This window comes from Lissotriton helveticus, chromosome 9 (assembly GCF_964261635.1).
Source record: "Lissotriton helveticus chromosome 9, aLisHel1.1, whole genome shotgun sequence".
NCBI lineage: Eukaryota > Metazoa > Chordata > Amphibia > Caudata > Salamandridae > Lissotriton > Lissotriton helveticus.
Window position 1 is genome coordinate 735814841 of NC_136070.1, and position 27190 is coordinate 735842030.

Below are 27190 nucleotides of genomic sequence, written 5' to 3' on the forward strand. Positions count from 1 at the left end.
TAATAAGTAGGACTGTTAGCGCTCTAGTTGTTCTTTAGAACACTCTAGGAGGCTGCAGTAGAACACAAATGAATCAACTGACAGTCTCTGTCCTTGTTGGATGTATATGTTTTACTGAGAATGTCAGACTTCATTCTCTCATGACTGAGAAAGATAATGTGAATATACAGAAAATATCCTTTCGGTTTAGCTTATAGATCCCCTTCCAAACCACTGTGGGAAAAGCATGAGATAATAGTTTTCTTTCAAACATGATTCATGATATCCCAGCAGAATGCTTTTTCACATGGTAAAATCACCTTAGAACACACCACAATTCCTAAAATGAGTATGGTACCATCAACAAATGATTTATAATGTAACTAAAGTCCTAAAACCCTCTATTAACTACAATGCTTTTTAATGAGGTGCTATCATGTATATTAGTCCCAAGATGGCTGCCAACACTTCTTGGATGAAGTGCTGACAGCCAATCAGATCTCACGCGTACCCCGCGATTTTTCACAAAAAAAAATTGGGGGGGGGGGGCCTGGGGGTCCTTGTGGGACTCCCTGAGCAGGCCTAGGGGGTCAGGGTGCTTCTACCCTGCCCCCTTTTTGAGTTCTACACAATTTCTGTTTTGGAGTGTCGACAGACATTGGCAGCCAATCAGAATGCAGCTCGTACTCGGGAAGGTACAGAGTACAGTAAGCTTACAGTAAGCTTACAGTAAGCTTCTATAGATATATCTGTGTTTTTGAAGTTAATTTTCATAAAAACCACTGGAGCAATTATAACCAAATATAGAAAAGGCACTTCTGCGTACCAGTCCCTACAATTTTGCAAAGTTTGGTGTAATTCCATTCAGCGGTTCGGGCTGTAGCCGTGTCTGAACGTCCTACGGAAATTAACATGGGGAACACACGTTTTTATTTTCTCGGCCCCCGCTTGCTGAATCCCCCCAAAACTTTCAGGGAAGGAGCAGAACTGAGCTGGCCAACATTTTGGAAAATTTCACGCAATTTCCTCGATCGACGCCAAAGATATTCCTAATAGAATGTTGTGGATTTCCTATGGAAACTAGGTCCTAACTATATATACCTACTGGCTATCGCCAGTAGGTAATATATATATATATATATATATATATATATATATATCTATATCTATACTACTATAATAAAGCAGAAACTTTCAGGCTTTGAGGCGGGTAAACTCGGGAACCACTGCGCCAATCTGCACACCCGATACACCGTTGAAATCGGCAGGGTGTGTAGATGGTTATAGGCTACATAAATAAAAAAATAAACATGATTTAAAATTTTAGATTAAAAAAAAAGTAGTCCCTCAAAAGTAGCGCCGGCCGCGACGTGCGTGGTCACGTTAGGAGCACGGGGAGGAGCGGCGTCCGAGGAGCGGTGGACATGGCGCGGGGGAGGAGCGGTGACATCAGGAGCAGAGGACCAGCGGCGGAGGAGGAGCGGCGGACATGGCGCAGGGGTGGTGCTAGCGGACAAGCGGGAGCAGCGCCGGCGGAGGTAAGGGCACTCATGTAGGGGCAGGCGGGGGTCAGGGCAGGCGGGGGACGGGACGGGCGGGCGGCGGTCGGGGAAGCCTGAGGACAAGAAAGAGGAGGCAAACGGTGCACTACAAATGTCAGACAAACGGTGCATTACAGGAGGAAAAGGAGGAAAAAGTGAAGTGTAGCCAGAGGGGTTTTAGATGCTGTAAACGTACGTGTGCAGGTTACAAAAGTGGGGCGGGTGGGGGCCCTGAAGCAAAGTAAATTACAGGAGGAAAAAGTGACGTCTGCAGGTTACAAAAGCGGGGCGGGAGGGGGCCCTGAAGTCTAATTGCTCCCGGGCCACGTCGGGACGGGCTGCTAGTATATATATATATTCACTGAAAAAACCATAGGTTTTAGGGAAAGTTATAGTTAGTTGGACATTTCACTCATACAAAGCCAGAGAAATTCCCCCGTTATAGTTAGTTCAGCTAACTATAAATCACAATGCACTGCTGATGACGTCACATATTACATCACTCATGACATGGTCAGTGACATCACTCATGACATCTCAAATGACAGGGACATAGGTCTGTAATTAGAAGGGCACTGAGGGTCCAACATAGCCTTTTTTAATAGGGGAGAGACAACTGCCTTTTTCCAGCACTCAGGCACTGTGCCACTATTTAGAGATTGGGAGCAAATTTAATAGAGATATGGGAAAAGCTCAGTACTGAGCTCCTTCCACATCTTATGAGGGAGTGGGTCCAGGGGGGAGTCTGAAGAGATACTGGCTGCAATTATGTTAAACTCCTCTTGTGATGGAACCTGGAAAGACTCCGGAGGCATCATGCATTCCCTGAGCAATGTTACCTTAGGAGTACTGCCTCTTGGTGATAACAGCAAATCGCCTTCTGTATCAGGCTCACATCACTTGGAGCTTTTAATCCAGTTAAAATTCGATTATTTTTTCTTCAAAAAAGACTGCCAAGTCATCACAGAGTGCTTGTGATGCTGGAATCTCACTCTTTGCGCACTCTGGATTAGACATATCTTTAACTACGCTAAATAAGGTTTTGAGCTGGTTGGGGGATTGCAGAATAGTTTCTTCAAGGTATTTTACTTTAGCCTTACCCTTCAATCAATCAATCAATCAATCATAGCATTTGTATAGCGCACTACTCACCCGGAGGGTCTCAAGGCGCTTGGGGAGGGGGGGTCCGCTACTGCTCGAACAGCCAGGTCTTGAGCTGCTTCCTGAAGGCGAGGTGGTCTTGGGTCAGGCGGAGGTGGGTCGGGAGGGAGTTCCGGTGGGAGAAGGCTCTTCCTCCTGTTGTGGCTCTTCAGATGCGGGGGACGGCGGCGAGGGCGTGGCTGGTCGATCGAAGGTGGCGTGTGGGAGCGTAGAAGTTGAGGCGGCTGTTGAGGTAACTCGGGCCTTGGTTGTGCAGGGCTTTGTGTGCGTGGGTGAGGAGGCGGAAGGTGATTCTCTTGTCGACCGGGAGCCAGTGCAGGTCTCTCAGGTGTCTGGAGATGTGGCTTAACTGGGGATGTCGAGGATGAGTCTTGCTGAGGCGTTCTGGATTCGCTGGAGTCTCTTCTGGAGCTTGGCGGTGGTTCCGGCGTAGAGGGCGTTGCCGTAGTCCAGACGGCTGGTGACGAGGGCCTGGGTGACCGTCTTCCTGGTCTCGGTGGGGATCCACCGGAAGATCTTACGTAGCATTCGCCGGATGTTGAAACAAGACGAGGAGACGGCGTTGACTTGTCTGGTCATGGAGAGGGAGGAGTCCAGGATGAAGCCCAGGTTGCGTGCGTGGTCTGTTGGTTTGGGTGCGGAGCCCAGGGCGGGTGGCCACCAGGAGTCGTCCCAGGCGGAGGGCGAGGAGCCCAGGAGGAGAACTTTCGTCTTGTCTGAGTTCAGTTTCAGGCGGCTAGTCATCATCCATTCGGCTACGTGTTTCATCCCTTCGTGTAGGTCGGCTCTGGCGGTGGCGGGGTCGTTGGTCAGGGAGAGGATCAGCTGTGTGTCGTCGGCGTAGGAGATGATGTTGAGGTTGTGTTGGCGTGCGATGGCCGCAAGGGGGCTCATGTAGACATTGAAGAGGGTGGGGCTGAGCGAGGAGCCTTGAGGAACGCCGCAGATGACTTCGGTGGCCTCTGACCTGAACGGGGGTAGGCGGACTCTCTGTGTTCTTCCAGCGAGGAAGGAGATGATCCATTCCAGTGCCTTCTCCTGGATTCCGACGTTCCTGAGGCGTTGCACTAGGGTGCGGTGGCAGACAGTGTCGAATGCCGCGGAGAGGTCTAGGAGGATGAGGACCGCTGTTTCTCCGTTGTCAAGCAGGGCACGGATGTCATCGGTGGCAGCGATGAGGGCGGTCTCGGTGCTGTGGTTGGCCCTGAAGCCCGACTGTGAGGGGTCGAGGGATCCATTCGTCTCGAGGAAGGCGGCCAGCTGCTTGTTGACTGTCTTCTCGATGACTTTGGCTGGAAACGGGAGGAGCGAGATGGGGCGGTAGTTCTTGAGTTCGGTGGGGTCTGTTGTTGGTTTCTTTAGTAGAGCGCTGAGTTCGGCGTGCTTCCAGCTCTCAGGGAAGGTTGCGGTGTCGAAGGAGGCGTTGATGATGTCCCGTAGCTGGGGTGCGATGGCGGCGTCGGCTTTGTTGAAGTCGTGGTGAGGGCAGGGGTCGGTTGGAGATCCGGAGTGGATGGAGTTCATTGTGCGGATGGTGTCTTCGGTGTTGATAGGGGTCCAGGCGCTGAGGGTGGTGGTGGGGGGCATATTTTATAGCTATGCAATAGTTTTTTCAAGGCTGCCTTATCAATCTCCTGGTATTTCCTCCTCCATCTCCTTTCCGCTTGTTTGCATTTAGTCTTCAACAACCTAAGCTCCTTATTGTACCAGGGGGCGGATGGTTTCTAATCACCCTTGGCGTTCCTCAATGAGGCCACCCTATCTAGTGTATTAGTATTCTGATTGCATAAATGCAGATAATTTTCATCAACTGAGCTATTAGTGTCAAAGCCACTACTATCCACAAACTGTGTGAGTTCTTCAAGATATTTGACTATTCCCTACCCATACGAGTGTTAACTGGGTGGGAGGTTTGTTTATTAAGGGTAGTTAGCCATAGGGAGAAAAGAACCAGGAAGTACTATGTCCAACACAATGGGAGTATCTCTTTCACAGCTACATCCCCTTCCCTGGCAAATATAAGGTCCAACACATGAACTCCCTGATGGGTGGGACGCAGCACCAGCTGCTGTAGATTAGTATTCTTGCATGCCTGGGACAACTCTTTAAGAGCTGTGTCGAAGTTGCCATTCTCCCAGAGATTGAAATCTCCCAGTATCATTAATTTGGATTGGGAGTGTGAAAGATTATATATCACCTCAATCAGTTCTTGGTAGCGGGGGCAGCACCTCCCAGAGGTCTATAACAGAGTATACTCGAGCACAAAGCACCCCCATTATTCTTAAGTGAAAACCTGAGTAGCTCAAACCCCAGGACTTCCTCCACACACAGTGGGGCGAGGTTCCAGGTCTCATTAAATATAATCCCAACCCCCCCATCTCTCCCACCTACCCTTGGTTTGTGAAATATTTTAAAACCCGGAGGGCAGGCCAGGCCTAGTTCCACTTCCCCATCTAATTATGTCCAGGTTTCTGTGAGAAACAGGACATCCAGGTTCTAGAATTCCAATAGTAAGTGAATCTCGGAATGATGCTTAATAAGAGAACTCACATTAACCTATCCACAATAAAGACCATTTAACATACCTTCTTTGAGGGGAGTTTTACCACAGCTCTCTACCCTCATTTCTAATGCCATATGCTTCTGTGCATCAATAAAACCAGCTCGTCCCTGGAGTAGGTGCAGCGGATGGTGAGAGATGCAGCATAGCTGGCACTGAGCATGACCGGTGCGCGGACGGGCGCGGATGGCCTTGCCTTTGGCACGCCATCCGCCAGCTGCGTGCTTGCATCGCGTATCCTTCAATAGAGAGGAGCGCGATCAGCCACTAGAGCGCTAACCAGGATGGTGGGACTTCCTGTGACTCGCTCTTACAGACGAGTACACCAGCACACCCTGGTAGCGATATGCACGGCGAGTACAAAAGTGACTAAGTGCCAGAAGTGAACACAGTAAGTTAACACAGTATTCCTAAAACATCTTCTGTATTTTAAAAATCAATACTTAAAAATTAGCACAGTTTCAATTTGGCAGTGAACTCTAAAACCGTTTCTAAATGTATCAATTCCTAAACTAGCAGCTCTCATATATATATCTACAATGCATTGTGGGACATTGATGCTGTCACGTTTTTCATAGATATTCCTAATGCTGGAGTTGCCGTTCAGTGATTGGTTCACAGTCCCACCAATAAAAGCCATGTGAAGGATTTAAAAACCGCAAAGCTGTGCTCATTTAATTTGATTTTATGCACTGATGAAGGCCGATGCCGAAATGCATTTGCATGAGAAAGTCAAGTAATTACCACAAGAGTGCTCTGCATCAGGAAGTAGTTGTTGTGGAACAAAGGCGGTAGCACCCCCCACCACGGAGGCACCCGCCAAAAGTTCAACCGCCAGGGTGGCTCGTAGGAAGCAATATATATATATATATATATATATATATATATATATATATATATATATATATATATATATATATATATATATTACCTACTGGCGGTCGCCAGTAGGTATATATAGTTAGGATTTTTTCTCTATGGGATTTTTGAAAATTCTATGTCTAATAACTTTGGCGTTTGTGGACGGAATTGGCTGAAATTTTCAGGAAAATGGCACATTTTGTTTCTGAGTAGCCCTTGAAAATTTGGGGGGGGTTCGTCAAGGGGGGGCCGAGAAAAAAGGGGGGTCCCAAAACGTGTTTTTAACATTGAGTTTTCCATAGGGCGGTTGGCCTCACTTTTAGCCCGAACGGCTGAATGGATTTGCACGAAACTTGGCAAAATTGTAGGGACTGGTAGCCCGATGTGCCTTTTGTAGGTCTCAATATATGTGCTACAGTGGATTTTGAGAAATTAACGTTTAAAAAAAGATATATATCTGTAACAGCGGACCGGGCAGCGCTCCGCTACGCGTACTTTTCGCGCAACGGAGCTTTGTGAAGCGAAGCTGATTGGTTCTCCGGCGTCTGTCAACATTCCAAACAGTCCGTAGCGGCCGCCATCTTGTCTCTCGGTAGGATCGAGAGACAAGAGGAGGTCAAAGCGAAGGGGCAAATGACCATAAGGGGGCATAGTACATTGTCGCTCACCCCCTAGGTTTGATGTGGAGGTTTTAAAAGGGCCCCGCGGGGCAAAAAAAAATAAAAATAATAATAATCGAACAGCTGAATGGATTTGCACGAAACTTGGCAAAATTGTAGGGACTGGTAGCCCGATGTGCCTTTGCTAGATCTCAATATATGTGCTGCAGTGGATTTTGAGAAATTAACGTTCAAAAAAAGGTATATATCTGTAACAGCGCACCGCTTCGCGTACTTTTCGCGTTACGGAGCTTTGCGAAGCGAAGCTGATTGGCTCTCCGGTGTCTGTAAACATTCCAAACAGTCCGTAGCGGCCGCCATCTTGTCTCTCGGTAGGATCGAACAGCTGAATGGATTTGCACGAAACTTGGCAAAATTGTAGGGACTGGTAGCCCGATGTGCCTTTGCTAGGTCTCAATATATGTGCTTCAGTGCATTTTGAGAAATTAACGTTCAGAAACAAGATATATATCTGTAACAGCGCTCCGCTTCGCGGAGATAAAATTATATGTGTATTACCTAGCTGTTGCTAACACCAGTTAGCGACGGCTAGTAGAAGATAGCGACCATCTTGGGCCCCACTTTGCATGTGAGTGATATTTATCACTAATGACATGCAAAGTGGGCATGCCAAGATGTTAGCGACTGGAAACAGTCGCTAACATCGCTATCTCCTATTATCAACTTTTGGAAATATTCGAGATAAGGGCGAATATCTCCAAAAGCTACCACCTGCCCTGAGCAGTTCTTAGCCATGTTATCCAATGGGAGGTGGATAACATGGCTAAGAGCATTAGCTCGGTAATGCATGAATATCGCTGAGTTTTCAGCGATATTAATGCATTGCGGTCGTTTTTTATCGTATTTCCGATAAACCTTGATAATAGCAAGGTTTATCTGCGATAATTTCTGACGGTAAAAAAATCGTTGCTAAGCATCGTTAGGGATAAATATCGCTTAACTTTGGTAATATGCCCCAACGTCTGTTAACGTTCGATTCAAAGGAAATCAGGAAGTGTTGAAAAACATTGTCTGCGCCATCTTGTCTTTTTTCAAATGCCACACTTTTGTCGTGCACGGCAGCCATTTTAGATGCCTTGACCAGACCCACTCTGTGCACGCTGTCGATCCTTAGCATGGCTCCCCACCCTCGCAAGCATCTCCCCCAGGCAGTGGTCACCCCCGCTCTCTGTCTTATGCATGGGTAATAAACCTCCCCCATCTGCGCTGCTGTTCCCTGAGAATCACACCCTGTGCCCGCCCGACACCTCCCTTTCGCCCTATTCACTACCGCACCCTCTGACACTCCTTTTCCTCTGTGTCCGATTGTCCAGGCTGGTCCTAGGGTATCAGCTAGCCCTGCAGATGTAGTTTATGGCCACAGCTGTAAAGAATCACCCCTCTTCAAAGGAGTTATAGTAGATCAAGGCCCACACTCGATGAGATCCGTCACAGCAGAAGCGTTGCTATTATCTGAAAACCATCCTGTATTGTGATTGGGGAGGGGACCGAGCCTGAAGCGGAAGATTCCAGGGATGACTGTTTGTACATCAAAGTTTTTACAATTATGTGTCACATTAAAAATATATAGCACTCCGACAAAGTAGTAAGATTATAAAACTTTAATAATTTATAAATATATACAAGAAAACAAAAATAGTAATAACATATAAACATTTTTAGGGAAAAACAACGAAGTAGCGGTCGGCTGTGCGAATAGTCCCAACGCAGCACAACGTCCAGATTTCCGGCGTGGGGCGTCGCGGGGGGTGGGTCATCAGTAGCAAACTGTTGTGCGAATAGTTCCAAGGCAGCAGAACGCGCCGAAATCTAGATGACACGAAAGTGATGTCTAGTAAGTTGCCACCCAGCAAATAACGGCATGGGGCGTCGCGGGTGGTGGGTCATCAGTAGCAAACTGTTGCGCGAATAGTTCCAAGGCAGCAGAACGATGGCACCAAGGTGATGTCCAGTAAGTTGCCGCACTGGTTTTGGTATCCTACAATGCTGCTCCGAATAACGGCGTGGAGCGCCCCGGGGGAGGCGGCGTGAACGGGCCTCTCCAGGTGGAGTGTCATCTGTTGTAGTGGGGCGCCCCTTTACCGTTTCAGTTGCCATTCCGTCCGTTTTTGGTCCACTGTGTCAAAAGCCGCAATTCAGCTGAGTTGCGCCCACTCTTGCGGTGCAGCGATAGGCGGCTGTCACAGGACTCTCAAAATGGCGGCAGGCTGTTTCCTTTTTGGGCCTGGTCCACTGAAATGGCCCTGGGACACCTTGGAAATCGGACGCTTGTCTGCTAGGTCTTGGACCCCATTCTCGAAAGCGTCCCCTCCGCCTTGAGAATTCATCAAAAGTTTTGGGGGCTCCGACTCCTGCAGGCTTCTGGTGGGGAGCGGCTGCCATGATTGCTCGCGGAATGACCACGACTGAGCTACGAGATGGTGGTGCTTTCATGCTGACGCCAGCTTCAGTCTGAAACATCCAGAAACAAGGTGGGGCTTTCATCGTTTGGGAAAAAAAAAAAGTTTTCATCCTATGAAAAGTGTTGTTTTTAGGTCACATGATCAAGCCTTCCATCATTAGGAAACCAAAAGTAAAATGAACCAATGAAAAGTTTTATAAACAAGTCACATGACCTGTTATGCGGCATAGGGTGTAAAATGCGGAGAAAATACGTTGGCACGTGAGGCGGCGTCAGTAGCGGACCGATGTGCGAATAGGCCGAAGGCAACACAACGCGCCAAGATCCGGATGGCACCGAGGTGGTGTCCAGCAAGTTGCAGCACTGGTGTGGCCATCCTACAATGCTGAAAGTCGGCGTGGGGCGCCCCGTTGGCCTGTGAGTTTGCGTCAGTAGCGGACCGATGTGCGAATAGGCCGAAGGCAGCACAACGCGCCAAGATCCGGATGGCACCGAGGTGGTGTCTAGTAAGTTGCCGCACTGGTGTGGCCATCCAACAATGCTGAAAGTCGGCGTGGGGCGCCCCGTTGGCCTGTGAGTTTGCGTCAGTAGCGGACCGATGTGCGAATAGGCCGAAGGCAGCACAACGCGCCAAGATCCGGATGGCACCGAGGTGGTGTCTAGTAAGTTGCCGCACTGGTGTGGCCATCCTACAATGCTGAAAGTCGGCGTGGGGCGCCCCGTTGGCCTGTGAGATGGCGTCAGTAGCGGACCGATGTGCGAATAGGCCGAAGGCAGCTCAACGCGCCAAGATCCGGATGGCACCGAGGTGGTGTCTAGTAAGTTGCCGCACTGGTGTGGCCATCCAACAATGCTGAAAGTCGGCGTGGGGCGCCCCGTTGGCCTGTGAGTTTGCGTCAGTAGCGGACCGATGTGCGAATAGGCCGAAGGCAGCACAACGCGCCAAGATCCGGATGGCACCGAGGTGGTGTCTAGTAAGTTGCCGCACTGGTGTGGCCATCCTACAATGCTGAAAGTCGGCGTGGGGCGCCCCGTTGGCCTGTGAGATGGCGTCAGTAGCGGACCGATGTGCGAATGGGGCCAAAGGCAGCGCAACAATATTTTCTGATTTGAAGACACCACAAGGCGCTGAGATGCCAAGATCCGGATGGCACCGAGGTGGTGTCTAGCAAGTTGTGGCACTGGTGTGGTCATCGTACAATGGTAAAAGTCGGCGTGGGGCGCCCTGTTGGCCTGTGAGATGGTGTCAGTAGCGGACTGATGTGTGAATGGGGCCAAAGGCAGCGCAACAATATTTTCTACTATATTTTCGGAGTAGAAGACACCACAAGGCGCTGAGATGCCAAGATCCGGATGGCACCGAGGTGATGTCTAAGTTGCGGACCGATGTGCGAATGGGGCCAAAGGTAGCGTAACAAGATTTTCTGTATGGAAGATACCACTAGGCGTTGAGATGCCAAGATTCGGATGGCACCGAGGTGATGTCTAGCAAGTTGTGCCACTGGTGTGGCCATCGTACAATGGTAAAAGTCGGCGTGGGGCGCCCTATTGGCCTGTGAGATGGTGTCAGTAGCGGACTGATGTGCGAATGGGGCCAAAGGCAGCGCAACAATATTTTCTGACTGACACCACAAGGCGCTGAGATGCCAAGATCCGGATGGCATCGAGGTGATGTCTAAGTTGCGGACTGATGTGCGAATGGGGCCAAAGGCAGCGTAACAATATTTTCTGTATGGAAGATACCACTAGGCGTTGAGATGCCAAGATTCGGATGGCACCGAGGTGATGTCTAGCAAGTTGGTGTGGTCATCCTACAATGCTGAAACTCGGCGTGGGTCACCCCATTAGCCTGTGAGATGGCGTCAGTAGCGGACCGATGTGCGAATAGGCCGAAGGCAGCACAACGCGCCAAGATCCGGATGTCACCGTGGTGGTTTCATAGTTGAGAGGCACTTCATCTGCAGTGGGGCGCCGAGATCCGGATGGCACCGAGGTGATGTCTAGCAAGTTGCTGTACTGGTGTGGTCATCCTACAATGCTGAAATGTAGTGGGGCGCCCATTTACCGTTTCAGTTGCCATTCAGCTGAGTTTCGGCTGCTCTTGATGCTACAGCGACAGGCGGCTGCAAGAGGACTCTCAAAATGGCGGCCTGTTCTTTGGATTTGGGCCTGGTCCACTAAAATTGTCCTGGGACACCTTAGAACTCGGACGCTCGATTTTTTTTCCTTTCCTGTACATGCAAAAAAAGGTAAATGCCCGGTATGTTACACGCTTCATCTGCCACGATGAACTCTCCAGAGGAACCGAAGAAAAATATAGTTGTGGTAACTATACCATGCATCGTCATATGGAGAGGTGTCACCAATTAATTATAGTGCTGCATAAAAGAGAGATTTGGAGGAGAACCCCTGACCTGCTAGTACATTCATCAAAGAAGTGGCACTGAGAGCTTCAGAGGCAAGGGAAACGGTCCCAAATATTTAGAAGAACTTTGGAAAGATTAAAATGACATGTTTAGATTGTGGTAAATTAATTTCATGTGGGCAGATGAGTGTTACTCTAATAAATACAGCATATGAACATCATCCTAGTCGATGGTTGGTAGAGACATTTTGACTATATCCTGGACCTGCCCGTCCTCGCCCAAAATGGCGCCGGAATGAATGGGACTCGTAACTCCTTGTTGTGTACTGGTTGCAGAACCTTGAAATCACGAGATACGTATGCAGTTTTGAAGCACATGGCGGGCGGGGACGAGAATTGATTGAATATTTCGACATCCCTATTGATATTAAGTTCTGATGTGTTATTGATTACTGTACTGTTGAAAATTCGAATTAACGTCACCCATGGTACTTGCCCGCAAATGTATATCTAGATAATTTTATTGTAACTGGCCCTGTCGTATTTTAATTATAAAATGTACGTCCACCGATTCCGTAACTGTTAGACACCTTAGTTTTTGCAACCTAATGGCCCGCCCGTTACGTTCCTCTACAGTGTAAATGTCTATTCATCATATACGATTACAGTTTGCTCCGTGGCAGGCCCACGTGGTTATAGGCTCGTATTTGTATAATGAAATTTTCACAATAAAGGTTTTTAAAAGAAAACATGGTAGTAGTGTATACATTGGTAAAGTTTTTAATAATAGTCACTGTTTTAGAATCATTAAAAGGCAAGTGAAATAAAGCAGACCAATTACATGAAGGGTAAAAGGTATAATACGAAGGAACGCAGTAAAGATAAATGGTCAAGGGCTGTTGTGTTTTCTATTCCTGCAACATAAAGTGATCGATAAGAATCTCATATTCAGGCGTATCGGCGACTAAGACAGCAGGTCGACCCTCTTTTGCTCAACGGCTCCGTCATGGGACGAAGAAACGCTCTTTTTCTCGAAAAAAGAATATATTTTACTTGCAGGACAGTTGTAAAATTTCCGGGAAAGTACATTAGCCTGGAACATTATAACATCTATTTAAGAGAAAATAATGTTCGGAAGTAATTAAAAGCGTAATTTTTAGGTCATATGACCAAGCCTTTCATCATTAGAATAAGAAAAGTAAAATGAACCAATGAAAAGTTTTATTAACAAGTCACATGACTTGTTATGCTTACGTTACGCGCTGCGCGCCCCGGATGACTTCCGGATGCGCTAACGCGGCGCGTCATATTGTGGAAAAGTAAATTTTGCCATGTTCTGTGTCCCTACGCGTCCTCCATCATATGTTATGTGTGCATGATAAATATGCATATGTATCCCCATGTTTGATTAAAGACGCAATTACAGTTGTGTCCATCTCTAGTATGCCAGTTTCCAGTTTTCGTGAATACTACGAATATTAGGCCTATTTAAAGTTACGTTGCCACGTTTCTCAGTGTGCACGTTATTCCATTGTAAAGTCCCCGTTTCTAGGCCTCAAAAGGGCCCGGACACCAGATTCAGCTCCTGTCTCCTGAAGCCCTCGCTGAGGAGCGATACAGCCCCCACCTGTATCCCTGACCCTTCACTTACTTCCTGCCTCACAGTGCCCGGTTCAGCCTGGCTCTGCCTCTGAGTCTGCCAAGAGTATGTTATGATCCTAGTTATCAGTCCAGCCCTCCTTCTCTGCATTCTTAAAGCTACTGAATCGCATCAATAGTTACCGTCATAGTCTAGCCTTTACGTCTCCATGTTAGAGAAATACTGTATTAATGATCATTTAATATTCTTCATCACGCACTACATATAGAATAATGCATGCTCCAGTCTTAGAGTCTGTTCGCCTTTACCCCGATAACTTTTGGATTCTATCAACATGTTCTCTAAACATCAGATACTAGATACTGCTTAGGTACATGTCGCCCTGACTCTCCAGACTTCAGTCTCTGCTCCTAGCACAAGAGTTCGTAGCCCCCAGCTTCTCCTAGTAACACATCATTGCCAGCTTGCGCGCACCATCAGGTTAGAGGTCCCGGCTCCTTAGGTAGCCCCCTCCATGTTTCCGCCCCATTCATGACATATTCTGCTACGTTTGCATCACCTGTCTATGTATACGCCCTGTTACACCCACTTTCACCCTTATCTTTCGCGACTGCTACGCGTCACACCCTTTGCTCCACCCACTGCTCCGCCTATCATATGTACTGTAATGCAACTGTTTTACTATATATGCTTGTGTATTGTTATTAAATGCTAGCGCGCTCATCCCAGATCCAGCCCCGGCAGCTGCCGGGCCCTGCCATCCTATTCCTGTGCAGGTTGTCCTGTTCCGGTCCTTATGCTGTATTAAACCTGCAAAACTCCTACTACCTCGAATCTTGACTCTTATTTATTGAGCTATCTGTTATTGCTATGCCTAGTCAAACCTAGATCCGGTATTATTTATTTATATACCACATAATGGCGCCCGAATAGGGACTTGCCCTTTCCCCACGCGCCGGTGAAGCCACGCGTGCCCCCTGACCCTCTGCAGCCGTGACGGAACCATACCGTGCACGTGCAGATATTTCTGCTTCAAGTATCCCTCAGGCCCACGGAGGAGACGGAGGTGGCGGTCCAGCATCCAGACGAGGCGGTGGAGGAACGCGGCGAGTCCCGACCAGAGCCCAAGCCGAGAGTCCAAGGTCCGAGGTATCCGGAGGCCCACCTGTAACAGAAGTCTGAAGTTCGTCCATCCGGCGTCGAAGCAGTCCAGTCCAGTCCGAGGCCTTCCGTTCTTGCTGCCCGGTGAGTACCGTTGCTGGGGTAGTATCTAGACAGGGTCAATCTAATTGACTCTGGTCCGTGGGGTTTTGGTGGTACACATATCCCAAACGAAGTGTCCACTTCGGTGGATGCGGGTCCTGACGTGTCTCTTTATGAGACCGGTAAGTTTAGTACTGTTTTAGCAGTGCATCTAGTTCCTGTTCTAGTCAGTTCTGTTCTCGAGAAAATTCATGTATTCTGTTTTCCGTATTCCAGGTAGTATTCTGTTCGAACTGTTATTCTGAATGTTATTCATGTATTTTAATGTCGTGGTATGAGTGTGAAGTAATTATTGTGTATCGTATTGTGTTGTGTCCAGATTATAGTTCAGTCATGCCGCTCTTTTCAAAACTGCGTCAGTTAAAAACCAGAAAAGGTCTGCTAGAAGCAGCAGTTCCTGTTCCGCCTAGGGACAGTCCAGGTCATTTCATGTATCAGAAGCATGGCATAAGCGCCATATTGTATCTAGATTTATGGGTAGAGTATACCAAAGGTTTGGAAGAAAAGTATAGATGGCCCGTATCAGGTACGTGGGATGCCGAGTGCATCATGAGAGTAGAAGAGGCATTATGGAAAAAGAAAGCCAGACAGTCACAGAAAGATGCCATTGAGTTATGGCGCAAAGAATCTCATAAAAGAACCGAAAAAGAAATCAGAAAGTCTGAATTAAGTAGAGAATCCTTAGAGCGAGCACAAGAAAAAGAATTAATCGAGATAGGTGAACGAATTAAAACCGAACAGTCAGACAGACAGAGGCATGCCCTTATTAAGGGTATGTATCCTCTTCTTGCCGAGGGCTTGCCAAAAGCGACCCCGGAGGCATCCAGTAATTTCCCGCCACCATTAGTTCCGCTCAAGCTACGTCACAAACCGACCGCAGCTGATATTTTCATTTCGTCCTATTTGGACGACACAGTCCCAGAATATGCAAATCCCGCTCCGCCAGTCCCTGTAAATCAGGCACTTCCCGCTCCTCCAGACACCGGAGTACCTGTTACGGTACCCCCGGTCCAGCCCGCCATACAAGTCCAGCCTGCATTTCCATTTCCCACTCTGCCAGGACGAAGAGCATCAGTAGACGACTCTAGTTTAGGGGCCGCAGGGGGAGGTCCTCCAGGAACCCCGCCGCCACACAAGCGTTTAACGTTAGCCGAATTACATGCACAAGCGTCACAGCGTACGCCCAGATATCAGTCTGTTGCAGAAATAAGAAAAGCCCTTACCGAATGTGGCTATGATCCAGTCCCAGGCGAGGATAATATGGTTTTATATTCATTACGCGTGAGAAAGGTGACCGAGTATCTAGTCACCCTACCAGATATGAAAGAAGATCTAGACAGAATATATCGTTTCATCCGTACAGGGAATGATCCAGAAAGTATTAGTGACGTCATGTGCCAAAGAAAAGTTGAAGTCCAGCTCATGCTATTAAAGTTTCTGATTAATTGTTTAATACGAGAACAAGATTATCCGACCAAAGATCGAGCCGTATCGACTGTCCTCCCTTGGACATCTGAACATGCACTTAGTTTCAATGAGTTAAAGAAAGCCCTATGTCAAGCTCCAGTTCTAGCAACACCGAACTACAGTAAGCCTTTTACACTTTTCGTCACAGAACGCGAAGGTACAGCATTATCTGTCCTCACACAAGATCAAGCAGGACAATACAAGCCTTGTGCTTATTTTTCGAGCACATTAGATCCTGTAGCCCAGGCTCTGCCTGCGTGCCTCAAGTCAGTTGCAGCCACAGCACTAGCTATCAGACAAAGTGATTCCATAGTCTTAGGACATTCCTTGACAGTACAAGTTCCACACTCCGTGGAAGTTCTTTTAAACCGAACACAAACTCAGCACTTGACAATTGCACGTTTAACAGGTTATGAATTGACACTGTTTCAGCCACACATAGAAATCAGACGCTGCAACGTCCTAAATCCTGCTACACTGTTACCATCAGCTAATCCAAATCCTGCCACACACGACTGTGTGGAAGTAGTTAACATCATGACAAAGCCAAGACAAGATCTGACAGATATTCCATTACCAGATCCCGACCTGACACTTTATGTGGATGGTTCATGCATGAGAACAAGTACAGGAGAACTAGTAGCCGCGTATGCAGTGACTACCGACACCGAAGTTATAGAGACACACCGCATTGACACCCTGTCTGCTCAAGCAGCAGAGCTAGTTGCTCTGACTCAAGCCTGCATACACGCCAAGAACCTGAAAGTTAATGTTTACACAGATTCACGTTACGCATTTGGAGTTGTACACGACTTCGGAGTGCTCTGGCAGGAGAGAGGTTTCATGACTTCTCATGGAACCAAGATTCAGCATGGTCTCCTTATTCAAGCTCTGTTAGATGCCATACACTTACCGACATCCATTGCTATCATGAAATGCAAAGCACATACGAAAGTTACTGACACTATTTCCCAAGGTAATGATCTAGCAGATCGCACAGCCAAGCTTACAGCACAGGCTCCAGACATTTCAGTTAAGCCAACACAGACACTTACTCCAGATCCGACTACATGTATGACAGTTAAAGACCCTACACAAGATGTCATAGATATCCAGTTACATGCTACTCCCGAAGAAATCAAGAAATGGTCCGAACAAGGAGGGGTCCAGACAGATCAGGGATGGGTGACGAAGGGAAAAACCACATGGTTTCTCCCCGACTCCATGGTTCAAGTCATTATCAATACCGCACATAGTCCAGCACATTTAGGAGAAAAAGCTATGTTAGATAGTATCCAGAATATTTGGTTCAACAAGCATTTACGAGCTGCAGCCAAGCAGAAAGTCCGTACCTGTATGATATGTTGTCAGTTTAATCCAGGTAAAAGTGTCCCGGTGGAACAAGGTGGATTCCAGCCCCCTGACCACCCTTTTGAAGTCCTCCAGATGGATTATATTCAGATGGAGCGATGTCGAGGTTTCAAGTATGTCCTTGTAGTTGTATGCGCTTTGTCCAGGTGGACAGAAGCATATCCAGTTCCAGATTACACAGCCGCGACCACTGCCAAGCAGTTGGTTCGTGAGTTCTTCCCCCGTTACGGACTCCCTAGGGTCGTATGTTCTGACAACGGCCAGCCATTCTCATCTGAACTCATGAAGCACGTTTCCCTTTTGTTAGGGTACCAGTGGAAGTTCCATTGTGTACGCCATCCTGAAGCAGCCGGTCTCGTAGAGAGACATAATCAGACCCTGAAAATCCGAATTGCAAAAGTTTGTCAAGAGAAAGGTGTGGACTGGCTAATAGCTCTGCCAGTTGCCCTGTTCTATATGCGCATGGTCGCACATTCCAGATCAGGTCTGTCCCCGTATGAGGTCGTTTTCGGCCGCCCCCCTAACATGTGGGGTACTCCTAGACCTCGAAGTATTACCGATGTTTCAAGTAATATGCTGACAGATTACCTAGCTTCCTTGATGTCTGCCCTCAACTCTTGTCGTTCACAGGTTGCCGCCGCATTTCCAGACAATACCGAGGTGGCACCGCATGAAATCGTTCCCGGATCCATGGTCTTAGTGAGAAATTTTGATCGCTCAAGTCCGCTGGAGCCTCGCTGGAAGGAGCCCCGACAGGTCCTCCTGGCCACCCGTACAGCCGTGAAGTTGGAGGGACGCAAAGGCTGGGTGCATCTTTCACACATCAAAAGATTTTATGGATTGAAGCCAGTCTCAAAGAACATTTCCCAGGATTTAAAGGACTGCCAAAGTACTATTCTTAAGGACTGTCCCGCAAAAGACACTGATACTGCACCCTCCCTGTTAGAGACAACTCCGCAACAGGAGTATAAGAAAAAGTTAAGGTCTAGTAAAATAAGTCAGCCAGTTTGATTGTCTAAGTCCTCCCCTAGGTGAAACGGTTAGACCGGTTTCTGACATGTATAAAATAGACCCCCATAGTGAGAGAGTTAGTCAAAACTCAATCCGATGTATCGTTTTTCTATGTTTCATATTATTTCTCAGTATTATGATTTCCTGCACCAGTTATGCGTTTTATCTGTATTTTCCAGTTTCTCATGTAAATAAGTCTTCTAATGTTACAGTAGAGCACACGTTTAGTGATCTGCCTCCTCATGAACTCTCTTACCGCCTCGCTATGCGTAACAATTCTTTTATCCGCATGTTACATTATTCACACCAGACCAGCAATGCCACTAATTGTTGGGTGTGTGGTCGACTCCCCCCTTTCCAGACACCGAAGGGAGTTCTGCCACTCTTTCCTTATCCATTTTCTCATAATGGTTCGTGTGGAGCATGGTCCACGTTAACGTCATCCTCAACAGATATGTCTTTTCTGAACAGTACATGTTTTCCAGACAAGCAAGGTCTTCCCCACAGAACAGGGTTAGATCTAGAAAATGAAGTTTACAATTTAGGTAATTATTCTTCGAATTTTATGGTCCTGAATGTTCAGTCTGATTCTACTCCAGACTTACCTGCTATTTCAGTACTACCAGTCAAAGGTGAATTATGTGTCCGAAATAATGGTTCCGTACATGTAGGCCATAGTGATTGTACTACTATTGTCAAGTATAGTGACAGTAGGAAATCTATTTTCAAAGCTTCACGTCATTCTTATTTTATTTGTGGTCAAACCGCATATGTTCGTCTGCCCCTCGATTGGGAGGGAACCTGTTACATTGCCTTCCTACTGCCACCAGTTTTCCTAGCCCCATCTGATTATCATAGAAACACACGTCTAGTACACCTTAGACATAGAAGGGAGATTGAGTCCCCAATTGTCGATTATACTGAAACTGCTCTAGAACAGTATACAGATTTCAATAGAGGTTTCTTCTTCTTTATAGGCCCTATCCAGAACAGTAAGCTAATCCGTAGGTTAACCAGAACCCTTGAAGCTGTAGTAAATGAGACTGCCTCTGCCCTAGGTAACTTGACTGAAGAGCAATCTGCTATGAGATTTGTCGTTTTACAGAATCGTCTCGTCCTTGACGTCATATTGGCCGATAGGGGCGGGGCCTGTAGAGTCATCGGATCTAGTTGCTGCATTTTCATTCCAAATAACGCACCGTCTGTTTATTCAGCTATAACCAGACTCCATAAAATTGCCCATCTGTTACACCAAGATCCAGGCACATGGACATGGTCCGGTTGGTTCTGGAATATAATTTCCGCTTGGGGATGGAAAGTCTTGTCCTTTCTAGGTATTGCAGTAGCGATCATATTCAGCTGCTGCCTCTGTATACAATGTGGCCCTGCGATTTGCGGCATTTGTGCTACCTCTTGTATTCCTAGTCCCAAGTCCCGTTCTAAAACCCGTTCCCAGAAAATTCATGACGAGCAAATGATACTGTATGAAATGATAGATGGTATCATGAATATTGATGTTTCCTGATGGAAACGTAGTGACAAGGAGGGAATGTGGAAAAGTAAATTTTGCCATGTTCTGTGTCCCTACGCGTCCTCCATCATATGTTATGTGTGCATGATAAATATGCATATGTATCCCCATGTTTGATTAAAGACGCAATTACAGTTGTGTCCATCTCTAGTATGCCAGTTTCCAGTTTTCGTGAATACTACGAATATTAGGCCTATTTAAAGTTACGTTGCCACGTTTCTCAGTGTGCACGTTATTCCATTGTAAAGTCCCCGTTTCTAGGCCTCAAAAGGGCCCGGACACCAGATTCAGCTCCTGTCTCCTGAAGCCCTCGCTGAGGAGCGATACAGCCCCCACCTGTATCCCTGACCCTTCACTTACTTCCTGCCTCACAGTGCCCGGTTCAGCCTGGCTCTGCCTCTGAGTCTGCCAAGAGTATGTTATGATCCTAGTTATCAGTCCAGCCCTCCTTCTCTGCATTCTTAAAGCTACTGAATCGCATCAATAGTTACCGTCATAGTCTAGCCTTTACGTCTCCATGTTAGAGAAATACTGTATTAATGATCATTTAATATTCTTCATCACGCACTACATATAGAATAATGCATGCTCCAGTCTTAGAGTCTGTTCGCCTTTACCCCGATAACTTTTGGATTCTATCAACATGTTCTCTAAACATCAGATACTAGATACTGCTTAGGTACATGTCGCCCTGACTCTCCAGACTTCAGTCTCTGCTCCTAGCACAAGAGTTCGTAGCCCCCAGCTTCTCCTAGTAACACATCATTGCCAGCTTGCGCGCACCATCAGGTTAGAGGTCCCGGCTCCTTAGGTAGCCCCCTCCATGTTTCCGCCCCCTTCATGACATATTCTGCTACGTTTGCATCACCTGTCTATGTATACGCCCTGTTACACCCACTTTCACCCTTATCTTTCGCGACTGCTACGCGTCACACCCTTTGCTCCACCCACTGCTCCGCCTATCATATGTACTGTAATGCAACTGTTTTACTATATATGCTTGTGTATTGTTATTAAATGCTAGCGCGCTCATCCCAGATCCAGCCCCGGCAGCTGCCGGGCCCTGCCATCCTATTCCTGTGCAGGTTGTCCTGTTCCGGTCCTTATGCTGTATTAAACCTGCAAAACTCCTACTACCTCGAATCTTGACTCTTATTTATTGAGCTATCTGTTATTGCTATGCCTAGTCAAACCTAGATCCGGTATTATTTATTTATATACCACAATATGACGCATTACGCGACAACGCAGGTCCAGAATATAGTCAAAATGTCTCCACCAACCAGCGGTCGGAACACAACCCCTTTCAGCAGGCTAAATAGTTCTGTTAAATGACAACAGAAGGGACAGGCAACAAGAACCATCAGTCAAAGAGGGGAGGGCTAGTTCTTCTCTACCGGGTTACATTGGGGCGCTACCGGAACTGATCGAATTGGTAGTCTACAGTGTTTCTGGATGTTTCAGACCGAAGCTGGGGTTAGCATGAGAGCAGCACCATTTCGTAGCTCCGTTGTGGCCATTCCGCAACCAATCATGGCAGCCGCTCTTTATCGTTATTTTGGGCGGGGTGGGTGGCGGAGCCGAGCTGTTTTGCAGCCATCATTGTGTGGAGTTCAGTTCATCTCACTAGTTTTGTATTTGTCATGAGGGGTTGTTCCTAATGTTTCTATTTTAGCGAGGTCAAAAAGAGATCCCATTAGTGGCCTACTGATTTTGCTCGATTCTTTTTCTTTTTTTTTACACGATTTTTCGTTATCTGCAAAGACTAAACAGAGTATTGCGACTCTGTGTTTGTTTGTAAATAGAGAATGAACCAAAGAGAACTAATTCTAAAACAGTAAATACTTGGATAACAATCAATCAAATGGAGAGAGAAGCAGGCACGACGGATTACAACGGGGGCAAAGGCCTGCGTTAACTACCTTTCACTATCTGCAAAGAGAGAGTACTCCTAATAGAAATGAGGGGGGGGGCACCATTCAAAGCAGATCAGTGTGCATAAACACGAAAATGTTTTCACTTACCACGTACTTGACATTCGACAGCTTATGATATTTGGTATTAAAAAACCATTGAAATTCACTGAAAAAACCATAGGTTATAGACCATATATAGTTAGGAATTAGCATTTACAAAACCTTGCAAATTCACTGAAAAAACCATAGGTTATAGACCATATATAGTTAGGAATTAGCATTTGAAAAACCTTATTTTACTCACACAAAACCATTGAAATTCCATATATAGTTAGTTGCACTAACTATATATCGCGCACCCGCAATCCACTGCTGATCATGTCACATATTACATCATTCATGACATGGTCAGTGACATCACTGATGACATCACTGATGACATCTCAAATGACATCACTGATGACATCACTGATGACATCTCATTTGACATCAATGACCACATCACTGATGATATCATTCATGTGACAATACAATGCATCTCCTCACATTTTAATATAACCTCTGTTTCACCCAGTGTTAAATACAGAGTATAATTTTTGAAACCATTGACACACCAATACTAGTTACTACATACGTACTCACTGATTCCTACGTCTACACACACATTCACTCATTCACCCATACAATCATTCATACATACAATCACTCATCTTTACAACACTATCATATGCACTCATACACCTATACAGACACTCACACTCTGCCACTCATCCATGGAGTTACTCACACACCTAGTCAGTCCTGTAAAGAATCAATCACACTTCCATTTTCTTGTCTATACAGTTAAACATAGAGCACCTTACATTTTCAAACATATAGTAACACATACTTACTTTCTTATACAATCATTGATACAAGTACACATTGATCTGCACAGAGTCACACACCTCCCAGCCAGCCACACACACACTCAGTCTCCCATACAAATACTTGGACAATCAATCAATAACCCATATAGTTAATCATATAGCTACTGATCAACACATGCAGTAGTTTACAGAACAACAGACATAATGATGCACAAATTAAGACAGTTTAGTCACTAACCCATGCACTCAGTGAGACACATTTAATCACTCACTCATACATTCAGTCATGCACCTACTAAATCCTTCGTCCAGACAGTTATACATCTACTCATTCTTCAATATCTAAAACATATTTAAACTTTACAGAAACACACAGTCACTGGATGATGTCATCAGTGATGTCATCAGTGATGTCATTTGAGATGTCATCAGTGATGTCATCAGTGATGTCACTGACCATGTCATGAATGATGTAATATGTGACATGATCAGCAGTGGATTGCGGGTGCGCGATATATAGTTAGTGCAACTAACTATATATGGAATTTCAATGGTTTTGTGTGAGTAAAATAAGGTTTTTCAAATGCTAATTCCTAACTATATATGGTCTATAACCTATGGTTTTTTCAGTGAATATATATATATATATATATATTCACTGAAAAAACCATAGGTTTCAGGCACGTTATAGTTAGGAATTAGCATTTAAAAAACCTTAGAAATTCACTGAAAAAACCATAGGTTTCAGGGACGTTATAGTTAGCTGGACATTTCACTTGTACAAAACCATTGAAATTCCCCCGTTATCGTTTGTTCAGCTAACTATAACTCGCGCGCCTGCAATGCACTGCTGATGATGTCACATATTACATCACTCATGACATGGTCAGTGATATCACTCATAACATCTCAAATGACATCACTGATGACATCATCCAGTGAATGTGTGTATTTCTGAAAATTAAATATTTTTTATATATGTATATCTCAAGGTCGATGGAAGAATAAATGGGTAAATCAGTGTATCCACTTTGTGCATAAGTGGCTGCATGGGTTGGTGAGTAGCTACCTGAATGTCTATATGGGTTATCAGTTGTTTTTTTGAGTATCAGTATGAGTGTCTGAGTGTCTGTATGTGGGGGATATTACTTAGCGCATAGATGCATGAATGAGTGACTCACTGTTTGTATGTGTTGAAGACAGCATGTGTGCAGGACTGTATGGTTGGATGAGTGTGTGTATGGGTGTGTTAGTGCGTGAATGACTGTCTCAATAGTGTCTTTATGAGTAACTACATATGTTTTAAACTAGTATATGTGAGTATTGGTATATATAAGTGAGTATATGTGAGAGATTGGAAGAGTTCCTGTATAAATAAGTATGTGTTTCAATAAGTGATTGTTTAAGAGAGTAAGTATTGATTGATTGATTGATTGATTGATATGTGTACGTTTCTGTAGAAGTAAGTGTAGTGGTGTGTGTATAACTGTATATGCAAGTAAATGGATGTTTGATAGTTTATTTGCATGTGTGTGAGTAACTCTATAGATGAGTGTAGATGTGTAATAGGATGTATAGGTGTATGAGAACATATGATGAGTGAGTACATGTATGAGTGACTATATAGGACTGTTGGTGAATGAGTGGATGTGTATGTAGATCTTGGACATACTGCATAGGTTGTTGTAACTGGTATTGGTATGTCCATTTTTAAAAAAATTCTATTTTCTATTTTTGAATGTGTGTAATGTGTGTATCAAAGGTTATATTAGGGTGAGAGGAGGTCTGCCACTCTATCACAAGGATGATGTCATCAGTGATGTCATCAGTGACGTCATTTGAGATGTCATCAGTGATGCCATGAGTGATATCAATGACCATGTCATGAGTGATGTAATATGTGACGTCATCAGCATTGCATTGCGGGCGCGCTATTTATAGTGAGCTGAACAAACTATAACGGGGAATTTCAATGGTTTTGTACGAGTGAAATGTCCAGCTAACAATATAACGCCCCTGAAACCTATGGTTTTTTCAGAGAATTACTAAGGTTTTTCAAATGATAATTCCTAACTATAACGTGCCTGAAACCTATGTTTTTTCAGTGAATTTCAAAGGTTTTTTAAATGCTAATTTCTAACTATGCCTACAGAGATAGGACATGTGAAAAAAGAACGCACAGAAAGAAAAAAAAGGAATGCAGAAAGAAGCAACAGAAGTCCTCAAAGAGGAAGAAAAGTGCAAAAAGAAGGAAAACGTGCAGAAAGAACAAACAGAAGAGCAGAAAGAAGCCTTGTTGCAAAATCATCCTGTACCCTCAACTTTTTCAGACGGGTACTGGTGGTAACTGACTCTGACGAACCAGTCCTAGCGCCAGTGCTATATTGAAAGACACTTAGAATACAGTGAAAACACCTACACACACTAAGGAACACTATGCGTTGGGGTCTCCCTGCGATTAGCATGACCTCCTCTGTAAGCCCCTAGTATATAATAGGGCAGCGGGATTAAAACGACCTCTTAAAATGTGCCACAGGGCGTGTTTGCACACGTCATCTCAGGCCCAGTCCCCTCCCTTCACCACTGTGTAAACGCGCCCTGTGGCCGTTCTAAGTTGAGAGATTAAGTCCCCTTGAATCCTAAGGGTCCCTGGGGTGCAACTAGCCCACCAGCTACCTCCACTAAGCGCCACAACGCTGCATTGCAAAGAGGTGTAAAAAGGGGCATGGCCTCAGAACACCTCTCTGCAATGCAGCCCCCTGGCGCATACTGGAGGTTCCTGGTGGGCTAGTTGGCCCCCAGGGACCCCTAGTATTCAAGGGGAATTCATTCCCCATCTGCAAATGCGCCGGGAAGCATTTGCAGAGTGATGAAAGGAGGGGGGCATGGCCTCCGACGCGAGGCCGATTTTTTTTTTTAAGAAGGGGGACTGTGTACCCCCCCTTCTTTTTCTATTTTTTTGGCCCTGGGGACCCCATCCCCCAAAAACTTTTATGGAGGGGGCCGCGTGGCCCCCCTCCGGGGCCACTTGTAGCCCGGGGGACCCCATCCCCTGGGGCTGGCCCTCTCCGTTGGGGACCGTGGGGTGTCCCCAATCCCCCCACGGTTCCGCCAGCTCCCCGGGTCCTTCGGGAGCCGGCATTGCTTTTCCACACGGGGAGCTGCTAAGATGCAGCTCCCCATGTGGAAAAGCAATCTGGTTTGAATTTTGAAAGAGAGAGCAGGTTTTCCTGCTCTCTCTTTCAAAATTCAAACCAAGTTGGCTCCCGCCAAAGCAAACTACAGTGTCCTAGAGGTGGGCATCCCGGGACACTGCAGGAGCCGGCCCTGGGGGGTGGTGGTCCCCAGGGCCATGACAAGGCTCCAGGAGGGGGCCACACGCCCCCCTCCCACAATCTACAGGTCCCGGGGGTGGTGGGCCCCGGGGCTGGGGGGTCCATCACGGACCCCCAGTTTAAATATTTAGAGCCCCGAGGAAGTGGTGGTCCCTAGGGCATGTTGAGGCCCCCCACACAGGGTATTGTGTTGAAAAAAATCCCAGGGATGGCGGTCCCCAGGGCAATCACAATTAATTCAAGCCCCGGGGGTGGCGGTACCCGGGGCTGTGTGGGGCCTGTGTGCCCCCGGCAATTATTCATGCTTTGCCCTGGGGGTTGGTGGTCCCTGGGACAGTGTGGGAGGGATTAGGCCCCCCACACTTTTTTTTTAGCATGCCTCTGGGACTTGGCCCCCCAGGGGCTAATTAGCAACGAAGCAAGGAAGCCCACGCTTCATTTTTGTTTTATCGGCAGGATCTGCGCACCCTGTGCGGATTGTGCCGATTTTTAAAAACAAAAAAAAATTTTTGGGGCCCTAAGCAGGCCTAGGGGGTCAGGGTGTTTCTACCCTGCCCCCTTTTACTGTTTTTCGTGGTTTTTGCTCTGCTTTCAGGTGCCTCGGTTCTACTGAGGCACAAAATGGCTGCCAACACTTGGTTTGGAGTGTTGACAGCCAATTAGCATACAGCTTGTCATCAGGAGGGTACACTGATCCTGCGCGGCCATAGATATATATGTGATTTTACTTTTGATTTTCTCAGCAACTACTGAACGGATTTACACCATTTAACAAAAAGGCATGACTCTGAACCAAGGCCTACCATCTTGCCAAATTTGGTGTAATTCCATTCAGCATTTCGGGCTGTAGCTGCGGCTAAAGGTTCCTATGGAAAATTGCATGGGGAAAACACGTTTTGGGACCCCCTTTTTTCTCGGCCCCCGCTTGACGAATCACCCCCAAACTTTCAGGATATGAGCGTACCGGAGAGGCCCACGAGTTTAGAAAATCTTGCGAAGATTCGTCAATCGGCGCCAAAGTTATTGGGAAAATAATTTTGCGGAATTTCTATAGAAAATAGGTCCTAACTATAACTACCTTGCTGGAGACCGCCAGTAGGTTATATATATATATATATATATATATATATATATATATATATATATATATATATTGAAAGAAAAGGTTGCCCCTCCAGGAGGCTGAGCACTTGCAGGTAAGTATCGCCACACACAGCAGGGGCAGCTCACGCAAACACAATCCCCATCAAGATCAGCGCTGTCTACGCGTTTCGAGCAT

The 27190-nt window shown here is 46.4% G+C and overlaps 1 protein-coding gene across 1 annotated transcript in view; it reads left to right on the top strand.

Annotated features, from left to right (window-relative positions):
- LOC144783269 (sperm microtubule associated protein 1-like) overlaps positions 1-27190 on the top strand; it is a 329056-nt gene that overhangs the window by 222146 nt on the left and 79720 nt on the right. The window lies entirely within an intron of this gene.